The following is a 22,420-nucleotide window of genomic DNA, read 5'->3' on the forward strand; positions in this document are numbered from 1 at the left end:
GAAAAGCATCAGTCTTTCACCATTAAATATGTTTGCAATAGGTTTTTGTTGAACCCCTTTTTGAGATGTCTTTCATGTCTAAAAAATGACTGTCATGCTCTCACATTTTATTCAAATTTACTTGAGTATACAGTTGCAGTTTAGAAATAATTTTCCTTATTTTAATAGTAATGCTACATTGTCTTTTAATTCCAGTGTTGCTGTTATAATTTGAGAATTTTATGATTCCTGATCCTCTGTATGTGACTTCCCTCCTTTCTCATCATTTAGATTGTCCTTTGTCTCTAGTGTTCTGAAATTTCATATGATATGCCTTGGAGTGGGTTTATTTTCATCCTTGAAATCTAGCATATGGTGGGTCCTTTAATATCAGAAAATAATATCCTTCACTTCTGAGATATTTTCTTGACTTACTTCATTGATGATTTATATCATTCTAGTTTTGATGATTTATATCATTCTAGTTTTCTTATCTTTGTTCCTCCTGTTTTCTATCTCTATTATTATGGTCTACTTTTTTGTTGCAGATCTCCTCAACTTTGTCATCCAAACCTTTGTATAGTTTTTCATTTCTGTCATAACATTTTTTTTTAACTCCATAAAGTTTATTCTGTTTATTCCTTTTTTGTAGAATTCTGTCTGGTTTTATGGGTACATCATCTCATATTTCTAAGAACATTTAATATTTGCGTCCTTGATAAATTTTCATCTTTCTGCATAGTCTGTTGCTTCCAAGTTGCTTCTTTTGTTTGTGTTCATCTCCATCCTTCATGTCGGAGGCTGTCCACAGATGTCTGGCAACCGCTGGCTCTGTTGATATTTATGGTAGTACTCTACAAGGCATCTTTAGGACCACTATCTGTTTCAGGATGGGTTGTCATGGTCTCTTTCTGGCCCTCACTGTCTAGCACAGTCCGGAGCTACTCTACTTTCCATCTGGCCTAGTGATCTTGGTCACGGGGATACTCTTCAAATAAGATTTGGGCTGAGCCACTCCTGGGAAACCTGGGAATTAAGATCCTTGTCGTTTCTGGTTATAGAATGAAGGAGGGCCAATTATCATCAAAGCTATGGAAAGGTCCCTGGGAGACTCAGTCTGATACTGGTTTGGGGGAGTCAGTTCTTGCATCACTCTCTAAGACCCTCCTCAAAGATCATGGGCTGGTGAGTATCTGGATACTTAAACACCGAGTTCTGAAGCACGTGTCTCTCCTGTCATCTCTCAGCAGGTGTCTCTGACTCAGGACCTGTAAATTCAGGAGAAGAAGGCAAGTTCAGGCCCTCATCTCGCTGAAGATGTTATTGAAATCCAGTACAAGGTCATTGAAACCAAGGTTATGGAAACACGTTTCTCCATCTGGGCTGAAGCCAAAGCCAAATTCCTTTGGGAGCTTGGGATCCCCCAAACCTCACGCTCCCATGGCCCCACGTGGCTCCTTCATCTTCCTCATCATCCTCATCTTCATCTTGAATCAAATCTCCAAACAAGGGATCTCTGTGACTCTGAGGTCCAGAAGAGGTTAAAAGGCCCCAAAAGAGATCAAAGAGGCTCATTCCCACACCTGCATCCCGAGTGGAACCTCTGGAGGCCCATTCACACCTGTGGGTAGCCTGTGCTACACTGTCAGAAATTGAGAAAACACTGTGCTTTGGTTTTTATTTCACACTTCATCCACAGAGAATTTTTTAATTAGGATATTTTTCCTAGTGAAGATTGTGTTGATAAATTGGTGGGTGGTCTTCAACATACGAGTTTTGGTGAGGGTGCAAACATTAGGCCTATGACATAAGATAAACTTCTGGAGGGCAGAAATAAGAGATAGTCACTTTGTATTCCCAATGCTCAAGAGTTTTATGTTATTAATAGGCAGTCATATGTTGTTCTATATTTGTCAGTTGAAGTATTTTTCATTTTAGTAATATACACAGGAATATAACACAAACTGAGTTAAATACATAATCATCATGGATTTTCTTCATAGATTGTAAATCATACTTTCATTGTATGATAGGTAAAGGAGGAAGAGGAGGGGGGAAGAAAAACAAAAGGGGAGGAAGGGTAGGAGAAGGGCAATCCAGCATGAATATCACCATAAATACAATTTAGAAATTGCAACCTTAGGCCACCAATTCAATGCCATACTTGTGATATAGCAGTCACTCTTTATTGATTTTTCCTTTGTATGAATGACCTTGGCATTTTCAAACTCTGTGGGGATTGGTAATAAAGGCTATACCTGTTTTACTTAATTATAAAATAACAAGACAATTTCTGGTCCATCAATATTCTAAAATGACCAACTGCTCCTGGAGGATGAAATCATAAGTAACATAAGAAGGCTACTCATATGTTTAGAGTTCACCATTCTTGTTTCCTTCTGTCATACATAATCCCCACACTTCCTACTGTGTTGAAGCAGAAAATAATGCTTACATTTTGATGTCCCAACTTAAAATATGGGTGAGTTAAGTTTAATTGTAGGTTTTAAATGTGCTTATTAATATCTATTAATTTTTATTACCTGTCAGTTTTTTTTCTTTTGTTGTTTGGTATTGCCAAACATTAGCAAAATGGAAGGAAATCATTTGACATTTCTAAAATGAATAAAGCAGTATTAATTTATTTTTTAAATCAGACATTTCAATATATATTAAACCTTATATATCTTTTTTCCATTGACAATATGCTAGAGATTGCGTTTGTTTTGCATTGAGAAGAGACAATATATCTACAAGGCTTAGAAACCAATGACAAAAGAATAAGAATGATTTAAATTAAATTGGGTTTTCTTTATTTGCCTTATTGAAACATTTAAAATGTTTTGTATACCACCAAGAGAATACCAATATATTCTAATAGGGTTGTTCAAGAACACCATAGAAGATTCACCTGATAAATATTTCCCAAAATACCTGATACAAAATTAAACCTTATAGGGTCAATTCATAGGGTCAATCTATGGAAAAAAACACACAAACATACCATTTATGAGTCTATTATCTGGATTCTCAAATTTTATGGTACAAAAAGAATCACATGTAGATATTGATAAAATGAGATTTCTGTTGCACTTGCTAGAATCGGATTCAAGATATCTGGAAAGAGCGCCTATGAATTTACATTTCCAACATATTCTCACATGATGCTGATTCTGATGGTCTTATGAACCACATTTTGAGTAACAATGGACTAGGACATAAAATATACCTAAACCTTAAAAATGCTTTTTGTATATTCAGTTATAAATATATTACAATATCCAACCAGTAGCAAAGTGTTGAATTTTTAGACAAATTTGCGTAGCGACTTAGTGAAGACTAATTTTTCCTTCTATCTAATGTAATTGTGCTAATACATGGCTTCCAGTGATGTACATGCCCTCGTATTATAAAAACTCAAAGGAAGTAAATTAAAGACCAAAACATATGCATCCAGTTACTATGTGAGATACATAGTAGTGAGCTTGTGTGGTCATTTGACTTTAAAAATAAGAATTGTTTTATTATGTAATGCTCAATGGATTACTGAAGTTTGGCAAACATTTCAATATACTTTAAGACTTAAAATATTCTAAAGACAGTAGAATAAAGGGACATTGTCATAATTTTAGGAGATACATTTGAAATAAATGATGACTCCAATTTTATTATGACAGTTGTCATCATATATTAGAGAAGCAGTAAATGTTTGATAACATGGTATCATTTTTGGCATAGAGTTGTTCCGTCTTGGACATGGCTTTGTTAAAATAGGGCAGATGCTGTTTTTAACATTTCAGTTCATTTCTACACTTGGTTTACTTTAACACTTTTACCCTTTGTCTTATTCATGTGTACCTTGACTAATACAGGGATTAACATGTGACGCGTACAATTGTCCCTGGTCACTCTGCTTCACAGTCTTCTACTGTAAAGTTTTAAGTTTATTTTAGTGTCTGGAGGACAGACTTTGGGCATTAATTTCAATCCTATAATTTGATCGCATGATTGACATGATTTAAAAAAAACAAATGGAGGATTTCAGTATATATATATACATCAGTCCTCTAGAAAATCTCATCATCTTTTAGAGCTTCAGAACTTCAGCTTATCAAACTCTTGCATCTCATCTTGCATAAAAGGTAACATATTCATGTACAACCTAATGCGATATCTTATTCTAATTTTTGATTGCTAATAAGTTGAAAACCATTTTAAATGTATGTTGTTTATTGATAATTTCTCTTAAAGAAACAATTTAAAGAAATTATGACCTTATGTCAGGATCTGAAGGTGAGGTCAGGATCTCAATGCTTCTGGATTGACAGCAATCATTGTACCAAGCGAATGATGTGGAACAAGGAGGACATGTGCGACATCGTCTCTATTGATGGGCTATCCTAGAAATCTTTTTACTTCCTTGACTAAATATATGACATCTGATGTGTTAATAATTACTTTCACCTGTAACTGAAACTTGAAGTTCAAGTTTTATAAGAAAATGATCTCTTGAGTTGCATACACTCTCTTTTTGCAAATATGTGTATTGTGTCAAAGATTTAAGTAACCTTTAAGTAACCTTTTTCAAGGTTACTTTATTACCATCACTTATTCACTTTCCATTACTTTTCTACTGATCTTTTCATCATCAAAATAGTTTCTATTTTTCTGCATAATTAACACTGTATAACAGACTACTTTGTTTTAATAATCCATTTAATTTACCACATTTTCATGTCATTTGTTATTTGGCTGAAAAAAAAGCTTTTCTTCTAGGTCAAATTTTATCATTGTGTTCTTTAGGTAATATTCTTTCAAAGCTCCTAAACTATCCACCTGTCTATCGATCTGTAGAAGTCCAATTTCTGTGAATTTCCCTCAGTCCTCTAATTTCAATTAAATTTGAGGCATAAATGACACTAAAAGTTGCATCTTTGTTTGTGTCAAACATGACTGAATATTTGGTAAATGGTAGATGACAGAAAAATTTCATTAGGTAATATATAGTTTTATCACTTTTTCTAATGCCACAGTATTGAGTTTAAGCCAATGAGGCAACATCAGCAGATAAGAAACAAGGGAAATACATCAGTCACAAATTCTTCTTTATGTGTTAGAGATGTAGAGTTATCAGGCAGGAGAATATTTCTTCTATCATCAGACAAATGATGTCCCTGTAATGTTCTTTCAAAATTGATAGCCAAAAATTACCAGGGGGGGAAATAACCTTTTACTGATTATTTACTTTATAGTTTGCAAACTCTTTTTATTTAGAAGTCTATAATTGAGAAATAAATAATCTGCTTTACTTGTTTTTCGACAGCAACAGAACTAGGTTCTTTTATATAGTTAATTATAAAAACGTATCAAAGATATGTTTGGTTCAATTTGGTTAATTTTGGTGAATAAGATTATTTGGAGATTAAATCATTTTTGTCAATTCAATTTCTTAAAGTATCTATAAACATTTTCTCTTAAACTTCTTTTTAACTTGACTTTATTCATTATTAATTTTCTGATATCAGGGTTTTACCACTTACACAATCAAGCCAGAAACCTGAATCATTTTCTTTATTATAAAATCAGTCCCTATTGCTTGACATTCTACCTTCCAAACATTTGTTTAAACTCGGCCTTAATTATTATCCCTCCTGTCGTTATGTAAGGCCCCTATAATCTCACAACATCTAAATGGTCAACCTGTTTCCAATTTTGTCTTTCTTACCTGCTGAACTATTTCATTTCCAACATGCTATTCTCTCTCTCATTTTTGTTTCTTTGCAGGCTCTCAAAACCTGTATTTACTTAAGCTTCATAATCTAGCACAAGCTTTACCTTTTTCTTTATTTTAATATCCACCCCCATTGGCTTGGCCTGTTTAAGATGTCCATTTTGCGTGTTTCTATGGAACTTCAGTATTTCCATACCACAGCACTTATGTTTAGTTGCAAATGTTCCCTACTAGTCTCAAGTTTCTTGAAGTCAGGCATAGCATTTTCATTGTCTTTGGATTTCTAGTATGTTTCACAAGACTTTGGAGCATAGTTTGATAAATAAATGATTTGTAAGTGCAGGAACGAATGTGATATTGACCTATCACGTGTGCTTTCACAGAATTCAGCCAAATATGAAGATTTTCGTCCTTGCCTTCATCATGGCTCTCATGGTTGCCATGACTGTAAGTAAATCAGCAATTTTGAACAATGTGTTCTCAGTAATTATGCAAAGATTCGTATTTCTTGTTTTCTGGACCATATTTGCATTGCCTGAACATGTTTTTATTGATTTTAATGTTTTTACATGGACATTTTCTTCTAACTAATCAATGTAAGTTCACTAAGTGCTTAGAATAAATCTTGAGTACACACACAGACACACAGAGAGACATTAACATATGGACACTCAGGTGTAATTAGCTTAATGTAAAACAAAATTTTAAAAAGAGTTCCATAAAGATGTGTGGCTGAGATGCTTATAAAAGAGACTTAACTATTAAAAGATCTGGACCTACCAAATGTCAAGAGTTTCTAGCTGGTATTGTCATTTATTACTGTGTGTCACCAGGTAAAATTTGAACCCTCTGTAACTTTTCCTTCCTCTTCTCCTGCACGTCCTCCTCTCACCTTTTTGCCCTTCACCTTCTTCTCCTCCTCCACTACCTCTTTCATGTCCTTTTTCCTACCTCCCAATTTTGTTTTCTCTTCTGTTAAAATTAATGGTATCTCAATTGGATTGTTTGGCATTTTGTTGTTGAGTTATGAGTTCCTTATATTTTTTTGTATATTAGCCCTTTATTGGAGCCATTGTTTACAAATATCTCCTCCCATTCACTTGGCTGCCTCTTTGTTTTGTTGATGGCTTCTTTTGTTGTGTAGAAGCTTTTTAGTTTGATATAGTCCCATTAATTTACTTAGCTTTTACTTCTATTGCCTTTTAGGTCAAATTCACAAAATCCTCTTTGAACCCAAGGTCCATAAGTTTAGTACCTATGTTTTCTTCTAAGCAGTTTATTGCTACAAATCATATGTTTAGGTCTTTGGTAGAGGAGATGATAGAAGAGGTAAAAAGTTTGAAATATATGATGGTGGAAGGAGAACTGAATTTGAGTGGTGAACACATAATATAATATATAGATGATGTGTTATAGATATGTGCACTTGAACCTATGTAGTTTTGTTGACCATTGTCACCCCAATAAATATTAACAAAAAAATTAAGGTATCTTTCACTTTGGTATTTTTAGTATCTAGTTACTGAGAAATTCATCAAGAAGTAATACTTTAAACAACCTAAAAAGTTCTAGCGGATGTTACAAACACAATTTGGGTCATTTCAACACAGTATATCACAGTATTTTTTGTAAAAGGATAGAAGAAAAAATTAAAATCCAAGTACAGAGAAAAACATAATCATAACACCAGACTTTATCATCCCAATCAATATTTGCATGTATGAAGATTTTCAGCAACTTAAGACACATTTATATAAAAACACTGGTCTTGAGCAAATATAAAAGTTAACTTTTCAATTTCACTCTCCTAATCACAGTGATAGATTTTCCTCCTTTACATACACAAAAGAAATTTGGGCCAGAGTGAATAGACATTGGAATGTATCAAATTAATTACAGCAAAATTCTACTTTTCACTCACTGAAAAAGTGCCACTAAAAAACAAACAAACAAACAAACAAAAAACACCTAGCTTAATGTGTCAGTTACCTAAGACACTTTGCCTCCATTTTGTTTAATCATAATGTAGCAGCTAAGTGCATTTTTCATTCAATCTGGAATTGTAAAAATCATTATTTTCTTCTTTTCTTTTTCAAGAGTGCTGATTCATCTGATTCATCTGAAGAGGTAAGTCACTTTCACTTACTGAAAAACTCAACAATTAACATGTATCACAATTTTAATCTCTTCTTCTTTTTAACAGAAATATCGTCATAGAGGAAGATATGTAAGTATTCCCTTGATAATGTGGTATAATAAAACTTATTCTCTTAGTATTATTCTATAAGGAAAATCAATACTGTCTCTGAAACATATCTATATAATGAATGGCTAAAGTATACATTGAGTTTATTTATTTATTATATACATATAGCATATATACATATATTATATATAGAATGGGTAAAGGACCCATTATTCTTGTGTACTGGTAGTATTTACATGGAAACTCATAATGCCACCCTGAAGAGTCAATTGTTCTCTCAGAATGTAAGTAATTTTTTGTGGTAAATAATTGCCTTGGCCTAAGGAACAGCTGAATTTCTAATTCTATTGAGCAAAATATATGACTAATGGAACATAGAGACTGCTAAAAACATGGGTAATAAATTTTCACAATCTGATTCTTTTGAAGGATAATGAAGTAATTAGGTTAAGCTAAACTGATTTTGTTAAATAAGATAGAAAATACTATTTATTTAATATTTAATGAAAAATAACCTTAATATCTCATATTATTTTGACAAGGCATCAATGTGATAAGGTCTGAAAAATTATTTTTTCAAATTAGTTTCAGGTGTACTAATATATTACTTAGATGAATTTTAGTATGGCACCAAATTAAAAGATACAAACGGAGGGATTGAGAATATTGGAATTAACAGAAGCGAATATAAAGAAAGTAGGAGTTTTAAGAGATGGCGAAGTCATGGTAAATCAGAGTCCAAAGCAGCCATTCCACCTAATCTGGAATTAGCAAATTCCTCTTCCTTGGAAAATTTAAGGATAGGCAAAGTAGGAGCTTAAAGGTAATATTATAAAGAATATTTAAACATTTTGTAAGTGGTGGGCTATAAATAATAGCTCCAAATCTATTATAATGCAACAAAATTGTCAACAAACAATAAAACTGTAAATACCTTACTATTTTTCCTTCTTTTAAACATTGCTTTCTTATAAAAAAAGTGAAAAACTAACTAAAAATTTGAAAAAACAATCATGTAGATGACCTACAAGGTCCTACCAACTTTAACAACCTAAGTTTCTAATGGAAATTTTTGTTAAATATTTACAATGTCATTGTCTCAATTATCTGCAATTTCTTCTTTCCTTTTGTTCTATACAGAGGTTTCCCCCCGCATACAATCAGCCATATCCACAACCGTATCCATATCCAAACTCATATCCATATCCATATCCATATCCATATCCTTATCCAGTGGCTTAATGGTCAGTAAGCACAGGACACGATCACAGGTAAGCCATATTTCTAGTGACATTTGTTTGTGCACCAGAAATATCAATGGTGATAGTTAAAACAAGGAAAAGTAAAAGAAAGCCATCAAACCAAAAGCAGCCTTGGTTTAAGCAATGCAGCCATATGTAGATCTCCTAAAGTGAATTTATTCATCTAAATGCTTCCAAAAGAAAACTTCTGTCCTGGTATGGTTAGAGGTCGGGCTTTGCAGATAGGAACACCTGTGTTTGTATCCTGGTCCAGACAACTACTAGTTTCATGACCTTGAATTATTCCTAATCTTTTCTAAACTTCAATTTTATCATGGACAAATAGGTATTATGACAATATGTAACCACTTCATAGAACTGGTAAGACTATTAAAACACATATTCCATAAAATACCCTTGATTAAAATTATTTATAATTGTTATTGCACGATGTCCTGCCACTAATCTGAGCCTGGATATTGTTTAGAACATGTCCTTCTAAAGTGGAATCTTTGGAGCAGTTACAGCAGAAACACCATGTGGCAACTTGTTAGAAATTTAGAATCTAAAGCCACACCCAGACACATTTAATCAGAATCTGCATTTTAATAAGATTGCTATTTGATTCATAACACAATAAAGTTTAAAAACCTTTTTCTTGGGGATTCTGTGAGCTATTAATATAGGGACCACTGCTCTAATAGTAATACCTACAAAAAGATAAGAAAATATTACGAACTTACTTTTAAGAAGTGAATTTTATCTAAAACAATATTAAGTATTCCAAATTCCATGAAAGGTTAAATATTTCACTAAAAAATAAAGCTGTTCTGCAAATCAAAGTTGAAACAGTTCCAACAGATTTCAATTATTTTTAAATGGATGTGGAAAATTTATTCAAATTGAATTCCCATTAACAAGTAAAGAGTCTGAACTTGACTCCTTAGGCATTGGTAACAGCTGACATATTTGCTCAAGGAAGGATACATTAAACTCTTTGAGAGAGACAAATATGGTGAAATGTGTATGCCATATTTAAGACGAGGGGCAGTCGAACTGAGATAATGTGGTGATAAAAACACTTAAAAGAAATAGGAGAAAGAAGCCTAAGAAAAGGCAATCAATAGATTTGAGGATGGATTAAACAAAAGACCAAATCAGGGAAGGAGAAATGGATGCAAGTTGTCAGAAATGGATAAGCAAATCAAAGTGCTAAGCAAATGGGACTTTCAAAAAAGAGACAAAGCTCTGCTCTTGTCCATCTCTTTCTTTAGGGAGTTGTTTTGTTTGGTTTGGTTTCGGGGAATTTTGCTTTGTGCACATTTTTTGCTTGGTTTAAGTAAGGGACATTAAAGATAACTTCACAATGTTGATTTTGAAAGTGAATAACATTCAAATTGAAAAGCCAAGTGGGCTAACATGAAGAACTGAACCTCATGTGAGAAGTGACAAATGGAGAAAAAAAGATGATAGACATTCAAATTCAATAAAATTTTCACTATTCATTCAATGTTTCTTAAATCCCTGAAGTACATACAATGAAAAGTTATACTAGTATGGTGTGTAATTAGTTTTGCCTCCAGATTTAAAGCCATGGAAATATGGGTTTTTTAAAAGGTCATAAAGAAACAGTTGGAAATAAATACTGTTTCTTGTGATATTATTTTAGGAATAGGGGTCCAGCCGAAATTGGTATTTAATCAGTCATCAGATATTTCTGGACCAGATAGTGAGCATACAGTGAGAGGGCCACTGGGGATGTAAATACCATTAATTCAGTCTCTGTGGTTGACAGCTTAATATCTACTTACAAATATGGAAATAAAACAAGCAATCATCAGTCAGAATATCATTTGATAAAGAAGTGATATTATTTGGATGTGTTATTGAGGTCTATTGTACAAGACAGACTATAGCAGGTATGGTGACGGAGTATTGACAGACCATTGGGAAACTGAGACAGTAATTAAAGATGAGAAATAAGGGTTTGAACTACAAAAAAAATAGTAGAGATAGTAGCAATTTATTCTAATGTAGTCTGATTACATAAGTACTTCTAAGTTATTTTAGTAAAGCTTTTTTGATGTAAATGATTTTAACCAAGGCATGTTTTTTGGTCAAGGATCCTTTGTTATGTCAAATAAGAACAAATCCAAACTTTTTTCAGAACAGGGAGACACTTTTTTCGGAACAGAGTCCATTGGCATGGGGAAAGTACTTAAATTTCAGAAATCTGCAAGTATCTCAAAATCAAACTGGAAAAGATTTTTTTTTTTTAATAGGGTAGGAACAGCTAAGCAAAGATTAGTATAAACTTTTAAGAGGAAGGTAGGCAAACATGAGGAAATGACCAGTAGGAAAAAGTGTCCACTGTGGTCAGCCCTCTCTCAGGATAAGCTGACAAAGGGGGCAAGTTCTACTTTTTGGTGACCATTCAAGCTTTGGGACAAGCAGAGTTCAGGGGCCCAGAGCAGCATGACTATCATTTGGTGGAGACAAAACAGGGAGTAACAAATGTGCAATGTGAACACTTGGTCAGACACAAAGGAATCAATCTGGATATAACTCAAAAACTCAAAAACAAGAAAGCATAATGGTATTAGCAATGACTTTATCTGTAACTTAATAAAAAGGATATTTTCTCTTTCTCCAGAGGCTTGGTGAGAAGTCCCTTTTGGTCTCTACTTGTGATGATTCTTCCTACTCAAAAATGATTTCACCCATCTAGCAACATATTATCAGTTCTCATCTAATAAATATATCCAAAGTGCTTCAAAAAGTATTTTATAAAACAATTTTAAAAGTAGGTATCATTTGTTTTCTCTTATGTATTGGACTGGAATTTAAAAACAGTTTGACCAACAAATAACATTTCTTTGTACAAATTCCAGCTTTCAATAAACAAATAGAAAAAAAAGGAAAAGTCAATCAAGTAATGTTACATGAATAACAGACACCTGAGATCAATGATCAATATTTCTAAAACAGCAGTAATGATATTCTCTGGACAATCTGATTGTTTTCTGTACTGTTCTCTGTATTGAAGTATCATAAAATTAAAAAAAAAAACACCTTTCCATACACAATAAATTGATCTATCAAGCATATGCCGGATACTCTATTGTATTTATTTCCTAGCACTGCCAAAACAAAGTACCAAAACCGGTGGCTAAAAAACAACAGCAGAGTCTTGCTCTTTCTGACAGCTCTAGGGTACAATCTGTTTTGGTCTCTTCCTAGATGTTATGCAGGTTGTCATGTGGGGTCTCTGGTCCCGCTTCCCACATAAGCACACAGGACATGATGAGGCCAAAAAGAAACACCCATGGAGCCATAGATAAGGAAGTCATACCACCATATTCCCACTGGCAGCTGGGTTGGAGACACAGGAAGCAGGAGCCACAGGATCTGCAACCCGCCTTCCGCTTCTCTGCCAACCAACCTCGCTAAGTGCAATCTACCTCTCTGCAATACGCAAGCCACACTCCACGCTTGCTAGCTTAGCCACGGCAGTTATAGTGTGGCTAATGGTGAATCGATAACAGCTGATGGCCAACTAGTGAAGGCTGATGACCATCTACTACCCTAGCTAGCACCTTTCCACGTGAGGCCGAGAGCCTGGCAACTGCTCTCTGGGACTCTGTCCCCATACTAGATTCTGGCATTTATGGGCGACGCTTGACCTTCCTTGGTTTGTAAATGCATCACTTCAATTTCTGTCTCTGTTGTTACGTCTTCCCTCTGTCTCTCCTTAGAAAGACAACAGTCATATTGGATTAAGGACATACTATACTCCAGGATAAACTTGTCTTAACTAAATACATCTGCAATGATCTATATTTCCAAATTAGCTCACATTCTGAGGTTTTTCGGGTTAGGATTTCAACCTATCTTTGGGGGAGGGACACAATTGAACTCATGACACCTATCTTTATCTTGATTCTTGATAACATTTCTCTGCAATTATTACATGCCAACAATCACAATATTCTTCATTATGTCAATATTTCTAAAGAAAAGACATACAATGTTATTTTACAATCCTCTGGGACAATGATTATGGAAGAAAGCAGGTCATGACATCGCTGGGTGGCTACTCAAAGGGCAAGAAAATTATCTAACCAGTATCATTTAAAAAAAAAACTTTCATTTATTTTAAGTGTGTTTTTCCAGGACCCATCAGCTGCAAGTCAAGTAGTTGTTTCAATCTAGTTGTGGAGGGTACAGCTCACAGTGACTATGTGGTACTCAAACCTGCAACCCTATTGTTAAGAGCACCGTGCTCTAACCAACTGAGCTAACCAGCCACCCCCTAAGCGATATCATTTTAATTATGAAATAATCTATACTAAAAGAAATTCCAATCCATACAGTTTGCATAAAACCACTAGACTACTAATCAAAATATTGCCTTTAATTTTAATCATATTAATAAGAAAAGCTAATTCACTTTTAGCATGTAGCTGCAAAAAATGTCAGCTATACAATGGTTGTAATAACTATTGACAGCTAAATATCTACAAATTACAGTGCATTACAATTTTGTTTGAGATAGAAAGTTTTATTCACCAAGTCATGGAAACAGGGCTTATCATCCCGAGAAAAGCAGTCCAAACTAAAGGCCAATCTCCAATCCACAGAGGATTGCAAAGAGCAGAGTGCAACTTTCCCAACCAAAGACATTGGAGAGTACTAAGTCTCAGACTCAGAAAAAGAATCTGAGAGTGAAGAAAAGTTGGTAGAATACTAGGTTACGTGTGCTGTGTGCTCTCTCCTGAACTGCCTTTGACCCTCCACTTTACACACTTTGGTGTGTAAAAGACATCTGAAATTTAACAAATCCAAATTAAAACTCTTCATTGTGTCCTTCCTCCAGTCTCAGTTAATTTTTGCCCTGTACTTGCTCAGATTCAAAACCTAAGAATAATCAATTGTTTTTTTTTCTCTTCTGTCCTTCAGTTTTACATATAACCAATGTATATCTGGTAGGCTTTGCCTCTGATAGTTATATATATATATATATATATATATATATATATATATACACATATATATGTATATATATATATACATATATGTATATATATATATACATTACATATACATATATGTATGTATGTGTATGTATATATATCTGTGCAGGTGTGTATACAGAGGGTGCCAAAAAATGTACACACATTTTAAGAAGGAATACGTATACTCCCATGAAACTATCCCCACCATCAAAGCCACACCATCACCTCTAAAAGTTTCCTCCTGCCCACCTTAATTATTATTATTATTGTTGTTGTTGTTGTTGTTGTATGTGTATGTGTGTGGTAAGAATCTTAACATTAAATCCACCCTCTTAGAAAATCTTAAGTACAATACAGTATTGTTAGTTACAGAAACTATGCTGTATAGTAGGTCTCTGGAATTTCTTTAACTTGCGTAACTGAAACTTTGTACCCTCTGACCATCACCATCCTATTCCCCCTCATCCCAGCTCCTGGCAACCTCCATTCTACTCTGTGCTGCTATGAATGACAATTTTAGATTCTACACATAAGTGAGACTTTACTATATTTTTCTATGTCTGGCTTATTTCACTGAACATAATATCATCAGGCCCATCCATGTTGTCCCAAGTGGCAGATTTCCTCCTTTTTAAAAGCTGGATGATATCCCATTGTATGTATATACCACATTTTCTCTATCCATTCATGCAGCAATGCACACTTAAGTTGTTTCAGCATCCCAGCTGTTGTGAATAATGCTGCAATAAACTTGTGAGTACAGGTGTCACTTTGAGATCTTGATGTTAATTCCTTTGGCTAAATACCCAGAAGTGGAATTGCAGGATCGGTTGGTAGTTCTATTTTTATTTTTTGAGGAACCTCCATACTGTTTTCCATCATGGCTGTACTAATTTAGTTTCTCACAGTGCATCAGAGTTCCCTTTTCTCTTTAGCCTCGCTGACACTTCGTATCTTTTGGTTTTCTTTCTTTCTTTTTCCTTTTTTTGTTCTTCCTTTTTTTATTAATGGTCATCCTGAAAGGGAATCTTAACCACAGTAACCTTCAATTTCCCCCATCCCTCCCTTGGTGTTGTTGCTGTCGTATATTTTTAATTCTTCATATATTAAAACCCACACGTACATTGTTTATTTTTCTTTTAAAAATTTTACCTTTAAAAAGTTTTAAAACATAAATAATAAGGTATTTCAGATTTATCCCCATATTTACTATTTTCAATGTAGTTCCTTTGAATATATATAGATTTACAAGGGATATAACTTTACTTTTGCCTGAAGGACTTTCCTTTATATTTCTCATAAGGCACATTTTCTGGTCATCAATTTATTCAATTTTGTGAGTCTGAAAATTTTATTTTGTCATCATTCTAGAAGTATATTTTCACTGTGTCATGCGGGGTCTCTTCTGGGGTCCCTAGTCCCACTCCCCACATAAGAACGCAGGATATGGTGAGGCCAAAAAGGAACACCCACCGAGCCATGATAGGGGAGTCATACCGCTATAGTCTCGCTGGCGGCTGGGTTGGAGATACAGGAAGCAGCAGCCACACTATCCGCAACCTGCCATCACTTCTCTCTGCCAACGAACCTCACTTGCTAGCTGCAATCCGCCTCTCTGCAATCCGCAATCCACACTCTTCTGCTTGCTAGCTCAGCCACCATCTTCTTGCTAGCCCCCATTTTTCCTGTTAGCGTAGCCATAGCAGTTATATTAGTGGCCAATGGCTCACTGGTTACAACTGACGGCCAACTAGCCACAGCTGATGGCCATTTGATCACAGATGATGGCCATTTACTACCTGAATGAGCACCTTTCCACTTGAGGGCGAGAGTCTGGAAACTGCACTCCTGGCTCTGTCCCCACACACTGGTTATAGAATTTGTTTGAAAGATATTTTTATTTTAGTAGTAGAAAATTTTGTTACTCTCTTCTGGCTTGCATAATTTTCAAAATTAAGTCAGCTGTCATTCACATTTTTGCTACTCTGTTAATGATATTTCTTTTTTCCTCTAACTACTTTTTAATGTTCTTTATGACACCAATGTGATTATAATGTGTTTTATTTGGGTTTTTCATGTTGAATTTATTATTTGTTGAGCTTCTAGATCTGTGATTTACAGTTTTCCTAATAGTTAAATAATCTTCAGCCATTTATTTATTCAAATATTTTTCCTGCCGTCTTCTCCTCACCTTCACTACAATTACATACGTGTTAAACCAGAAGTTGTTCCGTGGCTCACTGAAGCCCTGTTTTTTGTTTTTGTTATTGTTTTTGTCCATGTTAAAATTGGATAGTTTTAGTGCTATATTTCCAAGTTCCCTAATCTTTTCTTCTTCAGTAATCCTCCAAGTCTTTCATTTTTTTCTAAACATGCTATTGATTACACTCAGTGTACTTTTCATCTCAGACATTGTCGTTTTCAAAAGGTTCATGCTTTCCTCTACTTAAACACATAAAATACAGTTACAATAAATATTTTAGTATCTTGATTTACTAATTCTATCTTTTGTGCCACTTCTCAGTCTGTTTATATTGAGTGATTTTTCTCTTCATTGTGAGTCCTATTTTCCTTCTTGGTTCCATGTCTGGTAAGTTTTTATTAGATGTCATATATTGTGATTTTACTTTTGTGAAATACTAGGTCCTTTGTAAGATTTTCCTTTATATTATTGACTTATGTTCTGGGTCACAATGAAGTTTCTTGTAAACATTTTTGCACTTTTAGAGGCTTGCTTTCAAGCTCTATTTGGCAATCCAGGGCAGAGTACCCTTTCATTTACAATGCAATTTAGCTAACTACTAATGCCTTCTAACAATATGACAAGTTTTCTTGCAGCAATTCCTCTGAAAAAACACATTGATATTCTTTTCTTCTAGAAATACATAATGCTTACTTTCTTACTTGTAGTTATTGTCCCTCCCCCTTTGAGATTTCAACTGAATTTACATTCGCCTCTATAATAGATTTGAGTTGGAGACCCAAGTCAACTCTGAGCCACAGTGAATATGCTCTTCATATAATCCCCTCCCTTTTTTGCCTAATATTTCATTGTAATATTAAAGTTTTCTCCTTTATGCAGTTTCATCTCTCTCAGTTTATCTGCTTTTGTTCTATATATATCTCCAAATATTTTGCCAGTTTTATTGAAGTATAATTGACATACATCACTGTTTTAGTTTAAAGTATACATCATAATGGTTTGTCTTACATATGTTGTGAAATGATTACCACAATAAATTTACTTAGCACCCATTATCTCATAAAAAGAAACAGAAAAAAATAACAAAATAAAAACAGAAAAAAGAAAAGAAAGGAAAAGTGTTTTTCTTTGTGATGAGAACTATTGGGAGGATCTACTATCTTAATCTGTACCTCCCAATTTAAATTGTTGGTCAAAATCTGTATGCTTTGTATAAGTTTATCAAAAAGTAAGCTCCTTAAAATCAGAGACTATAATCTTAATTTTCCTTGTATCACTAGTATCACAATGTTTTAGCATAAAATGATCAGTACATGTTCGACAAAGTATTGAATGAGATAATATTTTATCATATTAACTTTATCAGGATTCAAAATTGAGTTGTATTGATTACTTTTATTCTCGTTCTTGTGGTTGACGTTTGTAAGTACATGAGAGAATTTAGAAGATAAATTCTTATCAGTTACATTGACAGTATCTTTGTGTGCTCTAAACTGTGTTTACCTATATGTTGTTTATTAAAGTGTAATTTCTCACATAAATGTTTTTCTAAATTGAGCTTACAAAATTTCTTTAAAGTACCTAAATATACTTTCACACAAACACACTGAGATGTATTTAACTCAAATTTGAAAATGATTACTCACTAAAGAAGTGAGGAGACAGGGCTCTTACATGTAAAAATCACTGGACTAAAAGTCAGTGTTTCCTGATCTGAATCCAATTGTGTCCTTAGGCCTGTCACATGACTTCCTTGGACCTCTTTTCCACTTCTGGTAAAATTAGAGGACTTTCCACCTAGGGCATTCCTTGTATCCAGTTACTGGGAAAGTTATACAGAATTAGTGGCAATATTCCAAATACTAACATACTCTCTACTCTGAGATTAAAATTACAAACGAGTTATAAAACCATAGTTTGCAACATCATATGGCACATGTCATGGTAAAGAGGGGGAGCATAACAGGAAAGAAGAATAAAAAAGAGTAATAAACTTATCATCAAAGCAAATATTTGAATTTACTATGTCCACTACTAATTTTATATTAAGTCTTTAAATAGAAATGGGTAGGTTAGTATACAAATTACCCAATGATCTACCTCAATTTTCTGTTTAGTCATAATCATAGCACAGGGTCAGTTGTAATATTACTCTCAACCACGTTATAAAATTAAAATATCTTTTTTTCCTGCTTTTCTTTTAAAGCCAGTGATTGATCTGGAAAGGTAAGACATATTTATTGACAGAACTCATAACAATCGACTTTTCAAATACTTCTTTATTTCAACAGACATATTATTATGGGGAAGCTATTACCTTGTAAGTATTTTCTGAGGAAAAACTAGAGCATATAATCTTGTATTGCCTAAAGATATTTTTCTCTCAGTATGTATTTTATCATCAAAATCAGCATGTCAAAATGCCAACCTTGTGAAGTCATTTATCTATTTTAAATAACATTATTTTCATCTGGAAAATAAATTGGTTAATATGAATAAAGTCTGAACTTCTCCTATTAAGTATGGTATATACACCTAAATTAGGATTCTAATAATATTTGTGATACTATGTTTCTAGCCTTGATTAATTGGACAAAGAGCTGGTTCTTTGAAAAGATTAACAAAATTGACAAACCCTTGGCTAGGCTCACTAAGATAAAAAGAGAGAAGACATTAACTAACAAAATCAGAAATGAGAAAGGGGAAGTTATCACGGACACCACAGAAATACAAAGGATCATCCAAGAATACTATGAAGGTTTATATGACACCAAATTCAATAACCTATTAATGGACAAGTTCTTATAAACATATAGCCTTCTTAGGCTGAACCATGAAGAACTGGAAAATCTAAACAGACCAATCACTAATAAGGAAATTGAATCAGTCATCCAAAACCTTCCCAAAAGCAAAAGTCCGGGACCAGATGGCTTCACTAGTGAATTCTATCAAACCTTCAAAGAGGACCTACTACCAATCCTGCTCACGCTTCCAAAATATTGAAGAAGAGACAGTATTCCCTAACTCATTTTATGAGGCCAACATTACCCTGCTACCAAAACCTGGTAAGGAAACAAACAAAAAGAGAACTACAGACCAATATCTCTGATGAATACAGATGCAAAAATACTAAATAAAATTCTAGCAACTCAAATGCAACAATGCATTAAAAAGATTATTCATCGAGACCAAGTGGGGTTCATCCCAGGGGTACAAGGATGGTTCAACATATGCAAATCCATCAATGTGATACATCACATAAATAAAGGACAAAAATCATATGATTATATCAAGATGCAGAAAAAGCATTTGACAAGATACAACATCCATTTATAATTAAAACACTTAATAAAACAGGTATAGAAGGCAAATACCTTAACATAATAAAGGCCATATATGACAAGCCCTCAGCTAATCTCATAATTAATGGTGAAAAACTGAAGCCCTTTGCTCTACGTTCAGGAACACGATAGGGCTATACCCTATCACCTCTGCTTTTCAACATAGTGTTGGAAGTCCTCACCAGAGCAATCAGGCAAGAGAAAGAAACAAAAGGCACCCAAATTGGGAATGAAGAAGTTTATTTGTCACTCTTTGCAGATGACATGATGCTATATATAGAAAACCCTAAAGATTCCACCAAAAAGCTATTAGAAACAATCAGCAAATACAGTAATATGGATGGCTACAGAATCAATATACAAAAGTCTATTGCATTCCAATATACTAACAATGAAATCTCAGAAACAGAAGTTTAAAAAAAACACAATTCCTTTTGCAATTGCAGCAAAACGAACAAAATACCTAGGAATAAACTTAACCAAGGATGTGAGAGACCTATATGCTGAAAAATACAAGACATTTTTAAAAGAAATTGAAGAAGACACAAAGAAATGGATAAACATTCCGTGCTCATGGATTGGAAGAATCAACATAGTTAAAATGGCCATATTACCAAAGCAGATTTAATGCATTAATATACAGATTTAATGCAATCCCCATCAAAATCCCAATGGCATTTTTTAAAGAAATAGAACAAAAATCATCAGATTTGTTTGGAACCACAAAAGACCCCAAATAGCCAAAGCAATCTTAAGAAAAAAGAACAATGTTGGAGGTATCACACTCCCTGACTTTAGCTTGTACTGCAGGGCAACAATAATCAAAACAGTATGGTATTGGCAGAAAAACAGAACGTAGACCAATGGAATAGAATTGAGAACCCAGAAATAAACCCCCGTAAATATGGACAGATAATTTTTGACAAAGAAGCAAAAAACATACAATGGAGAAAAGACAGCCTCTTCAATAAATGATGCTGGGAGAATTGGATAGCCACGTGCAAAAGAATGAAACTGGACTGCTATCTGTCACCATATACCAAAATTAATTCAAAATGGATCAAAGACTTAAGCATAAGACCTGAAACAATAAATTTCATAAAAGAAAACATAGGTATACTAAACTTATGGACCTTGGGTTCAAAGAGCATTTTATAAATTTGACTCCAAAGGTAAGGGAAGTAAAAGCTAAAATAAACGAATGGGACTATATGAAACTTAAACGCTTCTGCACAGCAAAAGAAACCATTGACAAAATAAAGAGGCAACTGACTGAATGGGAGAAGATTTTTGCACACAGTGCCTCCGATAAGGGGCTAATATCCAAAATATACAAGGAACTCATGAAACTCAACAACAACAAAAATAAACAACCCAATTGAAAAATGGGCAGAGGATCTGAAAAGACTTTTCTCCAAAGAGGACATACAAATGGCAAATAGACATAGGAAAAAATACTCAACATCACTAATCATCAGAGAAATACAAATAAAAACCACAATGAGATATCACCTCACCTCAGTTAGAATGACTATCATCAACAAGACAAATAGTAACAAGTGTTAGAGAGTCTGTGGAGAAAAAGGAACCCTCAAACACTGTTGGTAGAATGCAGACTGGTGCAGCCGTTATGGAAGGCCGTGTGGAGGTTCCTCAAAAACTTAAGAATAGAATTACCATATGACCCAGCAATCCCTCTCCTGGGTATCTACCCAAAAAACATGAAAATATTTATACATAAAAACACGTGTGCTCCAATGTTCATTGCAGCTTTGTTTATGGTGGCCAAGACATGGAAACAACCAAAATGTCCTTCGTTAAATGAATGGATAAAGAAGTTGTGGTATATATACACAATGGAATACTATTCGGTGGTAAGAAAAGATGATATAGGAACATTTGTGACAACATGGATGAATCTTGAGAGTATAATGCTAAGCGAAATAAGTCAGACAGAAAAAGCAGAGAACCATATGATTTCACTGATATGTGGTATATAAACCAAAAACAACAAAAGAACAAGACAAAGAAATGAGAAACAAAAACTCATAGACACAGACAATAGTTTAGTGGTTACCAGAGGGTAAGGGGGGTAGGAGGGTGGGAGATGAGGGTAAGGGGGATCAAATATATGGTGATGGAAGGAGAACTGACTCTGGTTGGTGAACACACAATGGGATTTATAGATGATGTAATACAGAATTGTACACCTGAAATCTATGTAATTTTACTAACAATTGTCACCCCAATGAATTTTTAAAAAATAATAATAGTGAATGGGTCAACAATCAAATCCAGGAAGAAATCATAAGATACCTCAACATAAAGGAAAATGAAAACACAATGAAACAAAATTTATGGGATGCAGCAAAAACAGTCCTAAGAGGGAAAATCGTAGCTTTGCAGGCCTACCTAAAGAAACAAGAAAAATTTCAAATCAACAGTTTATTCACACAACTAAGAAAACTGGAAAAATACCAGCAAAATAAGCCCAAAGGGAGTACAAGGATGGAGATAATAAAGATCAGAGCAGAAATAAATGAAATAGAGACCAAAAAATAAATTAATAATAATAATAATAATAATAATAATAATAATAGTAATAATAATAATACAAAATATCAATGAAACAAGGAGCTGGTTACTTGAGAAGATAAATAAGTAGACAAAGATTTAGCCAGATTCATTAGAGAGAGAGAGAGAG

The sequence above is a fragment of the Rhinolophus hipposideros genome, assembly GCF_964194185.1.
Source record: "Rhinolophus hipposideros genome assembly, chromosome: 1".
Lineage (NCBI taxonomy): Eukaryota > Metazoa > Chordata > Mammalia > Chiroptera > Rhinolophidae > Rhinolophus > Rhinolophus hipposideros.